We start from the raw sequence: 15785 nt of genomic DNA on the forward strand, positions 1-15785 counted from the left end.
GGGGGGTGCGATAGGGAAAGTAAGATCAAATGTGAATATGTCAAAATGTGTCACTATGTATACTATGGTTGACGTGTTTTTTATTTTCCCTGCAAATCATTGTACCAAAAGTTATTCAGGGTGGCTCGTTTCAAATGGAATGCACTGTACATGTATACGCTGCTGGGAACTATCAAAAAATCTATGAATTTTTTTAAATATGATGAGTTAATCGAGTACCGAAGAGAGAAGTGTCAGTCACTTTATGGGCAACATTGAATTGACAACCTAGAAAGGTCTCGCGATCAAAATAATTAATAATTTTGTTCGTCAATATATCACCTTGACTGCCTTTGTAGGCTATATTGTAGGTTACTACGCAGCAGCGATCAAGTTCAATGCACGATTTTGGTGACGATGAAACCATTAAAATTCATTGCCAAAATGAATGGGAGAGTTTTACCTTGAACGAAATTGGCGAGACTGTGTAATGTTTGTTTTATCAACCTATATGTAACGGACTACGATGATAGTGATCTGTTAATCTTTTAGTGGTAGATAGATGGTACTCAGTAGTAATATTCTTTCCAAAAGTACTATTGTAAACGGTTGGAATCAATGAATATTATTTTTTATGTAATAGGACGTTTGAAAATGTTTACAGCTATTTTTTATCGACCTTTTTTGGGTATTTTCGTAAGTGGGATAAAGTGCTTGTAATCTCAAGAAAACATTCACTTTGATTAAGAAACGCCTCACTACCATCTCCATAAAATTAACAAGTCAACTTACAGTAAAATTATTGAAATATATTTCTTTAATTGTCGAGAATTTGTCGTGAAAGAAAAATAATTGTCGTGCATCTCCATTTTTTTTATAAGGGGTAGCCCTGCCAACTTGATATAAAGTTAGCACAGCACCTGTAGTAAAATTTTTAATATAACTGAATTATTAAAATTTTCATAACTAGTATTTGTCGAATAATTGTCGTAACCCATTCCATATAAAAAAAATTTCCTGAAACGTATTTTTTTTGGAAAATATTGCGTTTTTCGTATCATACCTTGTACTTCAATTCAATTTCAATTCAATTTCATTTTCAATTCGATATAACAAGATACTACATAAACAAAAATTATTATAACAGTTATCCTTTATTATCCCAAGGGTTCTCCTAAGCACTCGAGGCGCTTGTTTTGTGCATCCCCTTGGAATAATTTAGGGTTTTCATTAGGTAAATAAAATGAATGGTAATTATATTAAACAAATACAGATATCAAAGAAAATATACGTTCTATCTAGTTGAATTTTTGTAGGATATGATAAAATTCACTCAATGAATAATTCTTTTTCCTTTGGGATTATTTTTTTTTTAATTTCACCATATTTTCTCTTCCTTGTTTCGCCTTCTCTAATTTATGATTCATGATCTGGTTCTTTTTTTTTTTTCTCTAATCTTACATTTCACTCTTCGGAGCGGTTGATGTGGCAAGGATCCATGTCTTTATTCATTATTATGTGGTTCGTTCATATAAACCCACATAGCAATAGATATTCCAGGTATATTTCATGAATATACATTTAAGGATATTGTATTATGCTATGAATATGCCATGGATATATATATATATATATATATATATATATATATATATATATATATATATATATATATATCTTCTGGAGAATATTCCCTGGAAGTGTTCCTGGCGAACCTTTGATATATTTTAAGAATATTCCTTGGGAATATTCTTGGAATATCTTATAATATTCTTAGAATATCTAAGGTATATTCTATTAAGAATATTCCAGGAATAGAACCCGAGGAATATTCATAAAATATTCAGGATATTCTTAGTTTATTGTAGGAATATACAATAGAGAAACACCATAGAATATTCTTTAAATATATTTTATAAATATTCTAGGAATATTTGGAATATTCCAAGAATGTGACGAGTAACCGCTATTAGGCATGTATATATTGCATTTTGATACAAGATTCACACAAGTAATAAAACACATAATATTCATAAACAAATATATTTTAAAAACAATATAGGTACACTGATATATTTGACGTTTCAACCAATATTAAAAATAAAAAATCTAATTCAAAATATTTATTCACTGAATAAAATATTCCTGAATACTGTCATATTACAAATATTAGAAATGTATTCAAATTAGGATGTTCCTACTCTCAAACAAATGTATACTAAAAAATATACTAAAATAACAACTCTGTGAATTCATCAGCACTAATTGAAAAATAATAAATATATCATTTCATTGAAAAAGAAAAAGTGTATTACATCATGAAATAGGTTAGGTTAGGTTTCTCACTTAGAAAAATAAACCCACAAATGAAGTATTTAAAATGAGTGGTATGATGGGTTCTTCAATGAATTTCACTTACTTAAAGTTATTCAAACTTTACTCACCAGAACAGTTTTCCTTATATTTGTCCAACAATGCATCAGCCAGTGTTTCAATAGTAATACCTGAAACAAAATGTACATTAACGTTCATTATCACTATTTGAAAGTGGCACAATAAAACTGGAATAAAAATCAAATAGATATTTTTCGCATAGGTTACTCATGAACATTTACAACATTTTATGACTTGGAGAGCAACTTGCATTGTCTTGTTGAAAAGTAATCATTACGTTTTCAGTTCCTTGGCGCACCTGCCTGTACCAGGTACCACTCTGTTTCCTTTTGGGCAAATTGATACTATCTTGGAAACGAGTGATAAAAATTATGAAAACAAATGATACAAAAGAATGTGTCATTCACTTACTTTTCTCTATTGAAGATACACAACTGAAATCACTCTAGTTCAAACATGTACTTAGTCAAACCAACAAATCCCACACACCAACTCTCCTCGAACCTAAAATGAGGTATAGTAGGTTAATCACCATGACTTTACTATCGATACCTACTATTGCATTTTACTTACTTTTCTTGAAGACTGAATAGATGCAACTCTCCTGTTTGAAGATCCAAAATCAAACTATTCGCTGTACTGCAAATTGGACAACCCCAAATTATAAATGGTACACTGAACGTGACAGAATTATACTTTGATAATAACACCAACACACCATGCATTACACACGCGAACCTGCCACGTCAACCGCCATGTTGAATCAAATGTCGAATTTAACGCAAACGCAAATGTACCATGCATTAAGGGACAGCCGCTTTAACAGAGCTTATTCGACTGTCTCGCGCTACACTTCAATTGACCAATGAGGAACGTTTACTCCAATTATTCACTTCCCCATTTCTCTGTTTCCAGGATTTTTCGCTTTGTAATTAAATAATTTCAAATACAAAAAGACAAATAGGATGAGAATTAACCAATTTATTGATGCAATTGGTTCATTTATTGGCCCATTCAAATTTTTTTGTCGTTTGCTGTTGGAGCAATTCATCCAGAATCTTTGCGTTGAGTTCAAAAACTGGTTAACACTATCAGGGTTATATACATTAGGTTATGCATTCGATTAAGATCTTCAAATATTTTTGTTTTTAATAATATTGAATTATTTGAATACGTTATTATAAGATAATTCAAAATTCCATTGTATAGAATATTCCAAAATATGCCGTGGGGATATATTCTAAGAATATACCATATGGTATATTCGATCGACAATATTCTTAGAATATTCAAGGGAGAATAATCCATTTATAGACATTCTATGCACTTTCTTTCGGGAATAATCCTGCCATATTCATTCAAGCATATTCTATGAATATTCTAAAGGCATGTATATATTCCAAGAATATTCTATGAATATTTGGAATATATACGTTCGTTTTATGATATACAGGGAATATTCCATGAATATCTAGTGCTGTGTGGGAACTTATATACATACACAAATTACACACGTACAGACATATAATATGTCAATCTTCATCCATATACACAACTGACTTTCAATCAACCATATATATTTTTCATACTAACTTCACTAGTGATAGATAGTTAAGGTTGATGAATTATTTTATACCAGTTTTATATTTGTTAAATGAGAGGTTTTCTTTCAAACTGCGATCTAGTAAATTGTAAAATTTAGGAACGAAATAGAAAATTGTTCGTTGTGTATATAACCGATTCTGCTAAAGATCTGTATACCGTCATTCAATTTTCAATGTTTAAGATTTCTCTAAAATTATACATTTTGTAAGTGAGCTGGCGGAGTCGCTTATTAACATATATGGTATGTTCGTCCCATCTCATATGCTGATCCAGAACTACACCAAGATATTTTAACTTTGACTCTTTTTTTATCGAAGGGCAATCACATTGCTTCTTTTGTGGACATTCACAGGTATGTATTTTTAGGGCAGTGCCAATTGGTTGATCGTTTTTGAGCAACGTGAAACAAACAAATTTGGTTTTATTCAAATTCAAACTGAGGAGATTGTAGTTTAGCCATATCTGGATATCCTTCAAACCATTTGCTGCTGTTTGATATACTTTTTGCCATGTTTTGCCAGAAAAGATGATCGCCGTGTCATCTGCATATGAAATAAGATCATCAACCGATTTTATACAGTCAATACTATTTATGTAAACTAAAAATAAAATCGGCCCCAATACTGTGCCTTGTGGAACACCAATTGTGATTTCATTTGAGGAACTAAGTTCTTTGTCAATTTTATCGGTTTGTTTTCTGTTCGATAAATAATTTTGCAAAATGTTTAACGCTGGGCTACGAATGCCGTACCTATATAGTTTTGTTCAGTAGCTCGCCATGTGCTACCGTGTCGAAAGCTTTAGCTAAGTCTAGAAAAACTGCAAGGCACTTATCGGAATTTTCCAAAGAGTCGGTTACGGTTTTCGTAAAATGAATGACAGCTTTTTCAATGTTCGAGTTACTGATGAAACCAAATTGTTTTTTTGTTATCACATGATGAAATTCGATTTTCAACCAATCGATTTTTTAAGGTATTTTTGCAAAGTTACTTATTACAGAAGTAGGGTGCTAATGCCGACTGAACGCCTCCCCCCACCCCTTTTGACCTTGAGACGTCACACGACCTTGAATGACGTCACCTAACCTTGAACGTCGTACACGTAGTATGAGCTTGAATGCGGTGTTTGACCTTGAGTGTGGGGTTTGACCTTGACGTTCGACACTTCGACTACCTTGAGCTTGCTCCATGGCATTGAATGTTGACCTTGAATGAAATCGTGACGTGCACAGAATATAACCTTGAACAGTGGGGTTCGGCGTTGCCCCCTCCCTTGTTGGTAATTCCTATATAAGTTCAGAATATCATGCTTCCACATTCAGTTTAGACACTAAAATACCCAAATAGGTAAACAGAAGTATTTGTCGAATTCCAAAGTGAAGACAACGAGTATCAACCCATCCGAGAGGGCGTTTTCGTCAGTGAGGTAAATATATATTTTATTTTAATTAACCGTAATTTCACTATATTTATGAATATGGATAATTTGAAATTTGACATTGAAAAAATTAATTTTTCTATAATTCAACAAAGTGAAGCTTTAGAGCAGAAACCTATAAACGCTCTGGTTATTGATAAAGAATATAAAATTGAAAAAATGTCAATGTATTCCACACGATATGGTAAATCAATTCAAGTAGTTTTATTGGATGAGGAAAGTGATACTCCTTTTAAAGCATGGCTTCCAAAACGTGTCACAGAGCAATTAACAGAAGACTTCATTCGTGAAGTGAATTCATCCAAAGCCAAATTCACACTTACTTATATGGGTCAAAGTTCGCAGGATTATCCTGGTGCTAAAACCCGATCATTGATGAAATTCAATGTTTTAGATTGAACATTTTGAAATTATGAATTTTTTTTTTGTAAATAGTGAAAATATGGTAGATTAATATAAAATATGTATCAACTTGGTCACTTCATAGACATAGTCAGATTTCAAGTGAGTATTTTTTTTATATTATTTGCAAACTAATGAATGCCATTTATGAATTTTCAGAACTCACCATTCTATAAATATGTGGATGCAATATTCAGCCCAAGAGTGGCCGGAAGCAGTGGATTTGGATTCCGCCATAAGAAAAATGGCTTGGGAGATGGCTGATCTGAGTTTTGATGCTCTACATTCATCAAATTATGATTTGAGTGTATGTTACGATGCTGAAGAGGTGCGAAAACTTTTGGAGCTTAGTGAGAAGTATGAACTCGGTGTGGCATTGTGTCATAAATATTCATATGGGAGTAGAAATTTGGATGAGTTCTGTGAGTTAATAATTGAAGCAGACTTGAAACATTTTCTTCAAGACATATGCACCTACCTACCGCAAAATATCATAGAGAAATATCAATTGGAACCACAGAGTCCCAACCCGCAACTGGAAGAAGCGATAAATGATGGTGTTGTAAATATTTGAAATCTGTTGTATATGTTTGTGAATAAAATAATGTTTCAATCCATATTTGTTTGTATCTAATTGTTTGGTGAATAAAAGATATAACATAATTATTGAGTGTTTTATTATTCATCAATATCGAATATTTCATAGCATATTACATGTCAATCTTATTACAATCCAGTTTGAACAGAGCCATTAAGAGCATTATATGATAGAACAGCATCGTGGAGGATGAGTGCATATACTTTGGTGTTTGCTGGAAACTTCACCTTGCGTGTTTCGAATTCTATTTTGATGTCGACAGTGGATGACTTCATAGCTTCGGGTTGATGGGAGCAGTCGATAATGAATAGTGGGTTGTTGCGAAAGCTACCAATATCCATCATCGGTTCACTCATAGTTTTATAATAGTAGCTGCGTTGGAAGTTTTCATATGCATAGTAAGCTGATGAGTCTAACTTCTTGTCGAAATCCAGATTCCAACGCTCATATGGGTATACTTCAGAGTTCAGAGATAGTCGAATATTATTAATATTCACATGTGTGAATTTCGTTACATCTTTTGACATATTTTCGGATTGGTCGGTGTTTTGAAAGCCGATGATGATATATCGTGGTCTTTCGAGGCTGCTGGTTGTCTTCACCGCCCATATATCCGAGGATGTATCACGAAGTGTGGGTAATTCATAAAGGTCCCACATACGATAAGCCACCTTCACTTTAGCATTATTACCATTTTTATTTATGCGATTCAATAGTTTCAGTTTCTGTCGATCTTCCGGCACAATGTGCCTGATTCTCCATTCTATTTTATTGATTTCCAAATCTGCATCGACTTCTCCAATGAATGAATTTTTGAATGAGCGAGCTATAATCAAAATGAGCTCCTGCTTCACATTCATTATCCCCTTATTGTAATCTTCAGCAAAACCCATGAGATACTTCAAGGGTAATTTACCACTAAATACATTGCTAACGGAATCGAATATATCTTGTTTATTCACATCGAGTCCCCATCCTATCGGTAGTAGCGAATTTGCATGCGTTTTTCCGAATGATATCATCGTTTTCATTGTGGTAGTTATGCCGGGTTTTCGAACAACAACCACTTGCTCACCACCCATTTCATAGCGAATTTCGTCGAAGAGAAAGGCGAGAGCATTATTGGATAGGTAGCACCGCTTTGTGGCATCAGATGGTGTGAACTTCCCCTCGATATAAATGTAACTATCTGCAATATCGAGTATGAGATCTTGATAATTGATTGGAATTCGTATTTCATCTGAATTTTTGTAATATGGTGAACCATACGGCTTATATGTATGCTCATGAAGGCTGATGAGGGAATGGTCGAACATGGGCTCCTCGAACACTTCCAATTTATCACTTGTGGTGATTGTCGCCATGTTATTACTATTTTTTATATCGCACCTTCAAGCCAATAGATTTGAGAAAGTTCAGGCTACTAGCACTTATTCTATATCTTGACCGTTTGGCAGATATACGTGGAATGAATCGACTGCTGGATTTTCGCTTCTTTAAATGCACATGATCATAGCCTCCACCAAATACATTATGCTGACTCAACTGCTGCCGCTGCGGCAATCGCTGACTATTGAAGCACAACCCCATTTTTAGAAACGATAATCGCAGAATTTATAGTTCCATCAATGAATATCACCTGCTCAGCGTTAGGAAGTAACAAATACTGAGTAACAATTTGATCAACTTCAGCTTTATATTGACTTTTTTCACAGATGATCATCGCTCACCATCGTTTTTGCTCGATCGTTTGAATGCTTATCGAGGGTTGTTTTTTCAAATCAGATTGCAGCGATTTGATATCCTTATCCATATGCTCATACTTTTTTACAAATTCTACTAATTTCAGTCCAAGCGTAATGAGATCTTCCCTCACTGATACGGAATATTTTTCTACTCCATCTAATTTCAAATTAATTTTGTCAATATCAGTATCTAATTCTCCTCTCATCTTTGATATGTAAAAACCGACATATCCTCGATTAGCACAATCCGTACTCTCTTCAGGCTCTGCTATATTTTTCAAACGTTTATTTGCCATATCAAAGTTTCCATCGGTTGTTAATTTGAAACCAACTCCAGGCTGCCCACGCAAAACAGTATTTGAAACTGCCTTACTTCTGCGACCAAACCTGTCGATGCTTCCTTTACTCATTTTCTTTATGATACACTAATGACAGTCATCGATGTTCTGAATCAACGTATGAGAAACGATGATTGTTACTAATGACTGTCGTCGATGTTGTGAATAAATATATGAAAAATGATGATTATTATAGCTTTATCAATTCCAATTTGACTATTATTTTTTCACCATTGAAATTGATCAGATTACCATTATCATCCAATATGCGAAGAGTGATATTGTCGAGGTACTGACGACCACCAGGTCGGATTGGCATATAAATAATATTTTGTGGCTCCTTGGTGAGTTTGTAACCGGGCTCTACATCAATATCAAATTCAAAGATGCTATGGATTTCATCGCCATTCGAATATGCTCCAGCTGTGACATTACAATCCACACGAATAATCCTCACCTTATTGATATTCACGGGCAATGTTGATTCATGTATTTCACCACAATTGAAAACATTGTCATCGAACCCTAGAAGTTCAGCAATGCTGTTTTCATGTTTGAGATGAATGTAATATTTCGATCGCATTTCACATTTCAGAGTGTTGTTGTTTGCACGTAGGAGAAATACTTCGTCGATATTTTCTTCAATTCCATTTTCTAGTTGCACTTCTTTGGATTTCATGAATCTTTGAATCACCTTATTAATTTCATCAATTTCATATGCCCCAGGTGGAATTTTTATAATAGTGGGGGGTGAGATAATTGTCTTCGAATAGCCGATAACATTATTCTTAGCATCTACATTGAATATGGAATTGTAGGAGTAGAAACCATGTAATCCCAGACCATAATTACTATTGGTATCGCTAGAGTATCCCGACAATGAAAACGTGCGTGACATGACTGACGAATTTTCGATGATTCATGTCTTTTTATTGCTGACAGCAGAAATTGTGGACCAATCGTCGCTTTTTCGGTGGTCTATCCATATCATTATGTGTGACTACATTCACATCATTCACTTTACAATAACAACAAAAAATTTTTCTTGTAGGTGGACCATCATTCATATCGGAATTACTACTGCTACCGCTGGAATCATTGTAATGTTCTTGACAGTACTGATACTTCAAGACATCAATATCATTTTGTAGGTTTTGTGGTAACTTATCCCATACAGATGCAATTTCATGTGATGCACACCCAATCAACACCTCTTTTGGCATATCAGCGAGTTGTTCTTTACTCATTTTTTGTAAAGTGCGTACTCTGGAATATGCGATCAATGAATGACTCATCCTCTTGATACTCTCCCTATCCTGTACTGGTGTTAACTCCATGTCTTGTTCTGAAGAAACTTCAAACACAAATGGCCACACCATACTGTGTTGAATCGTTGTTCACGCTTATAGTTATATGTGATAGTATTAATAGGATTCGAACCCATATAAAAATAGTGAATCAGTTCTTTGGGAGGGGGTAAATCGCCAAAACTATCAAAATATTTTATCGAAGTTCCCTTTTTCTATATGCTACCCAATGTGTCCCTTGACCATGTCGACTATCCAAATTTACTATGGCAGATTCATATCGGAGTGGTCCTGATTTTGGTAAATCGTCATGCATGTATACCCCCCGAAAATATGGAATCGTCATTTTCTTAGCGTAATAGTTGAGGTCTATATTGGAGAGAGCTCTTTTAGGTAGCAAATTTATGAGTTTTTTGAATTTTGAGGTTTCAAATAGACTCCTAATCCTTTGCGGTAAGGCTTCAAGTAGATACCACTTCCTTGTTTACCTATAGCAATTGCCTCCATGTGTTTATTATGGCGATTTGTCTCACTCAACTGCTCCCTACTCGCTTTTGCTGCTTGAACTGCTTTCGTTATACCAGCAGTAGCACCGGCTAAACTACCTAGTGCTGATAAACCAGCAAAAATTGGAATGAGTGGTAGTATTCCACCAATTTTAGGAATCGGTATGATTCGCGGTGTGCGAATTTTCTTTTTCCCACCTGCAGCCCTCATATATTTGCGTGCTGCTTTGAGTGCAATTTCAGCTGCTCTTTTAGAATTTTTGACAACAAATTCACTTCCACCCGCTTTGTGTAGAACATCACGCACTTTCTGAACGATCCCAGAACCAAAAGCTATCACCTTAGAAGCTTTCAATATTTTTTTAACTTTTTTTTTCTTAATAGAACGCTTTTTCTTCGGAATGTGTGACTGCTTGGGAGATGAGTCACAACCCATACCAAATCGGCGTTTCCCTTTCATTATATTCGTAACTAGCCAAGCAGCTCCTTTTTCTCCAATAGTAGCGTCTTTTGCTTTGACACGATTCCAAGCACTTTCTGCAAGCTCCTTATCCGCTATGTGTCTAGCTGCAAGATTATCGGGGTTCTGTGAATATGCAATATCGTGTTTTTTGCATGCAAAATCCAGCTGATTGACACCCGAATCACCTCTCAACAATCTTTTCTGCAATTTGGTGCCCGGACCGCAATACTGATAGCCAGGTAAGTGTAATTCAAATGGTAGATTATTGATGAGGGAATTGATCAATCCTCTACCAGTTTTATTTGAATGCAATTCAGTAGATCTGCATCGACTCATAACCCCTATTTAAATAAAGGAATCGATGTGGAACCCTGCTTATATAGTCTCCAACTGTCATACAATGCGCATATTGAAGCAGAAGCAGCAATTTTCCATCGATAATTTCGATGAAAAAGTGGGTGGTGGATCGGGAAGCGGTGTCAAACAACGTCACGGATCTTTACTTCCACTTTCTATTCGCGGCCTGATTATTGGACCTTCTAACTGTGGCAAGACAAATGTTATGATTTCTTTGCTAACGCATCCTCTAGGATTACGATTCGCAAATGTTTATCTTTATTCAAAGTCTCTTTATCAACCTAAATACGAGTATTTACGTGAAGTATTATCTCCAATCGAAGGGTTGGGTTTTTACACTTTTGCCAATAATGCAGGTGAAATAGTAGAGCCTTCAGACGCCAAACCTGATTCGATATTCATTTTTGATGATGTTATGTGCGAGAAACAGGATGTTATACGATCATATTTCAGTATGGGTCGTCATAAAAATGTGGATTGTTTCTATTTAGCCCAAACATATTCACGAGTTCCGAAACAATTGATACGAGATAATGCAAATTTTATCGTAATGTTCAAACAAGATGATATGAATCTCAATCATATTTTTTCCGACCATGTATCACCAGATGTAACATATAAGCAATTTCAAGATATGTGTGCGAGATGTTGGGAAGATAAATATGGATTTTTAGTAATTGATAAGGATCAAGAAGTGGTAAATGGACGTTATCGAAAAGGATTCGACGCTTTCATATATCCTTGACGTTCTTGAAGAATTGAATCACTTGAGTGCTAGATAGTGGAGATAACACTTCATTATACAAATTCTTGGAGTGAATTATGGAGGGAAAAAATGATGATGAAATATGTTTAAAAAGAAAGTTAATTGAAGCAACGAATGCCGTTCGGAAGAAATTCAATTATATCAAAAGTAGTCGTCTAGGTGATCAATCAGCACTCGAGAGGATCTATGAGCCAATAATAACACCTTTGAAAGTAATATCAGCCAATACTGAAGGAGCATCTCAAATGAATCAAGTGATGCAGAAAACAAAGCCTGCTACACCATTAACAGCCAAAACTATAATTGAAAGTGAGTGGAAACCGAAATTTGAAGGGGCTTCCTCGAAGGATCTTCAAACCTCTCAATTGACAACTTTAGATTCACAATCACCTAATGTATTCGATGATGGTGATGAAGTACAAAAGCATATAAAAAAGTTACTATCAGGAAATCCCTCTTACGATACAGTCTTTGGAGTACACATGAACACTGAAACGGGAAATTTACAAATGGGAGTAGCTGATGTGGAATTTATCGATGAGAAAATTGTGTTTATGAAAAATGGTAAAACTATTGGCTCTTATCAGGGCACTCCAAAACTATATAACTTGATATTCATGAAAGTACCATCGAGAAATATCCCCTCTTCCGATATGACCACATATGGTGATATACTCAAATTAACAAAGGCTGCATATAAATACAATGAGAGAAAACAAGGTCTTCTATCGAATAATTGGAAGAAATATAGAGAAATAATCCTACCATTATTATCCAATGGAAACCCTAGTAGAGAAGGTGCTGGCATGATCAAAATACCCACCCAGAAAAAATATATCAGAAATAAGCATACAGATTATGTTTATTGGAATGAACTCGAAGAATTGATTGATCGCCTTCGACTACTTTGGAGTTCACGACTGGCTGGACATACCGGACATGATAATGAAATATTAGCCATAATTGAGGAATTACGTGAAGAAGGATTAGTCTATTGACCGCAATATCATGAACATGATGTGTGAAACTGGCTCAGTCGATCACAAACGATCTAACTATGCATACCACAATTGATAAATTTGGTCGTAGAAGAGGTGGTGTTAGTAAACCAATAGTTGGAAGATCTGGTGTTGGATTCATTCTCACGCCAAATGGTGATTATGATATTCAGAATAAGCGGTTTCAAAATGTTGGTGAACCTGTAGACAGTAAAGATTCTGTTACTAAAGGATATGTTGACGATCACATTAGAAAAGTCAATGAGACAACCCTGAAGTATTTCCAAGAATTCATTGCATCAACGCTACGTAACATCGGAAAACATATTGATTCAAAACATAATGAGGTGCAAATAATCATTGACAAAAATGCACTCATCACTTCTGCATTAGCTGATCAATTGAGTAATGTGGAAAAGCGAACTGACATAATAGCTAAGTTGGTTGATACTTTTACTGAGCGAGTCATTGAAGTTTAATAGTCAATCGTTACACTTGCACCTGAACAGTAGAAAAGTGATTCCTCAATTTTATCATCTTGAAGAAGTCTTAGAGCAGTAATATGAGTAATGCAAAATGGCAGGTTGTGAAAGAAATACACAAGCCGGCGCGTCGAAATTTCCCCCGTCGGAAGACAATAATAAAGGGTTTTTCTGACTTGTGGCAGATGGATTTGATGGAAATGCAACCATATTCTAAAGAAAATGAGGGATGTAGGTACATCCTCATAGTTATCAACTGTTATTCAAAGTTTGTATGGTCAAGGCCGTTGAAGAATAAAACTGGTGATTCAGTTACTGCAGCTATGGCAAGCGTGTTGAAAGATGCTAAATATACTCCAAAAAATTTACAATCTGATCATGGTACTGAGTTCTATAATTCGAAATTCTCATCGTTAATGAAGAAACACAACATCAATCATTACTCAACATTCAGCACAAAAAAAGCTGCAATTGCAGAACGAGTAATCAGAACATTGAAGAGTTGGCTTTATAAGGAGTTTTCACTTCAAGGTCATTACAAGTGGTTGAACATTCTTCCTAGAATTACTCGTCAGTATAACAACAAAGTTCATCGTACGATTGGTATGAAACCTGCAGATGTGAAACAGTCTACTAAATTGTCAATGTATGCCGAATCTAAGAGTCCACATGTGAAACGTAAAAAAAGTACGTTTAAAATTGGGGATAGTGTTCGAATCAGCAGATATAAAAATGCATTCGATAAAGGTTATACAGCAAATTTTACAGCTGAAATATTCAAAGTTGTGAAAGTTAATAATACAGAACCTATAACTTATGCATTAGAAGATGTGAATGGGCAACCAATCAAAGGCTGTTTTTATGGGCTGGAGTTGAATAAAACGAAAGATCCCAATACGTATTTGGTGGAGCGAGTTTTAAAAAGAAAAGGACATCGCCTCTATGTAAAGTGGCTGGGGTTCTCTGAAGATCACAACTCATGGATCGATGAAAATTCTTTAGTGTAATGACATTATCATGATTGTACTCAATATTAGATAAAAAATAAAAAAATAGTGTATTAAAATTGTTTTATTTATTAAAAACTAAATAGAATAATAACCTTAGAAATGATGCAAGTAATATGTAAACTATTGGTTTTATTTTTCATAAATTCAACATATTGAAATCACTTCAAGATGTGTATGTTAGCATAAGATTTCCATGAATCCTCCGTCTCTCTATCCGCTCTTCATGGGTTAGACACCAGCACTCTCGAAAGTGGACATCTCTGTTGGGGTGAAATTGGCCGACATTCTCACACAATTGCCAATCATTTCTACAAGCACTGCATAAATTGTTCCAACAATCCACACTATATTCACCACATTGTAGACATCGCTGGACTAATGTATCGCAAGTCGCTACACAATTTATGCATATATTCCTTGAAATGCCCATATTATTACACATAATCTCTTTCGAACATTCTCTGCACTGCTGGCGGTAGTCACTTACTTCTAGAGTTGAACCATTTATCCTCTTCCGAAGTGGGTCTGGATTCCTTGCCACAACACATCTACGACACAGGCCGGTACATGGGTTGATATATGTTTCAGGCCAATACCCATGGCAGTTGTAACACACTATATGTTTGCCAATTTTGATTGGAAAGCCGCGTATTGTCGGTTTTGTATCCCACTCTTTAGGGAAAGACATATTCACTGATAGATGGACAAATATTCAATCGATGAATTTAACTACACTCTCACGCTCCCATGTTTCCCTCTTATAAACAGGTACCGTGAAGAGTGGGGTAGAGTGGAGGGAGCTACCACCACCACTGTCAAAAATCATATAAAAATCGGTGAGTGATTGTAAACTTCAGTCAGTATTCAAGTATCACCACAAGAATACATTAATATGTCTGCCCAGAGAGCTGCTGTGTTAGCATTATTATCTCAGAGAGATATTAATAACCATGAGCTGGTGGAAGAGTTTGAAGACGTTGGACAGATAGTGGGTGTTGACGAAGAAAATGATGGTGGAGATATGCAGTATGAGGTGAATGAGCAAGGTGCAGAAGGTGGCTTAAATATCGAAGACGATGAGGCAATTGAGCAAGGTGTTGGGGATTTACATATTGATGATGATGAAGAAGGTCTTGTTGAAGAAGAAGATGAAGGTATCGCAACAGATTCGACTCACGAGACTGACGACAGCGGAGTAGTTATTGGCAATGTTGAGTGGTTGAATATCACTGAGACATTAGATGATCCGTTAGATTTGTATTGTGTAACGGATAGCCATGTCAGGATCAAAACGATTGACGGTGAAATAGAGAAGTTGTGTTGGTGTTGCTTCCGCTTTTATTCTGTGCGGAATAACAATGGAGGGTATTATGAGCACGTCGACATTCATTACACCGC

The 15785-nt window shown here is 35.2% G+C and overlaps 1 protein-coding gene and 1 long non-coding RNA gene across 4 annotated transcripts in view; one reads left to right on the plus strand and one right to left on the minus strand.

Annotated features, from left to right (window-relative positions):
• Positions 1–15785, plus strand: part of LOC111510348 (uncharacterized) — a 226043-nt gene that overhangs the window by 65798 nt on the left and 144460 nt on the right. The window lies entirely within an intron of this gene.
• LOC141480502 (uncharacterized) lies at positions 2093–3397 on the minus strand. 2 transcript variants are annotated; one of them, XR_012464389.1, is made up of 3 exons: positions 2947–3375; positions 2785–2877; positions 2093–2483 (listed from the first exon to the last, which is right to left on the minus strand). It is a non-coding gene; the product is annotated as an uncharacterized lncRNA (long non-coding RNA). The 2 variants fall into 2 exon arrangements; XR_012464388.1 differs by having other exon boundaries at positions 2093–2877; positions 2947–3397.

Source organism: Leptinotarsa decemlineata, unplaced genomic scaffold (genome assembly GCF_025532065.1).
Source record: "Leptinotarsa decemlineata unplaced genomic scaffold, Ldec_3_MD MMD2_P_RNA_scaffold_9, whole genome shotgun sequence".
NCBI lineage: Eukaryota > Metazoa > Arthropoda > Insecta > Coleoptera > Chrysomelidae > Leptinotarsa > Leptinotarsa decemlineata.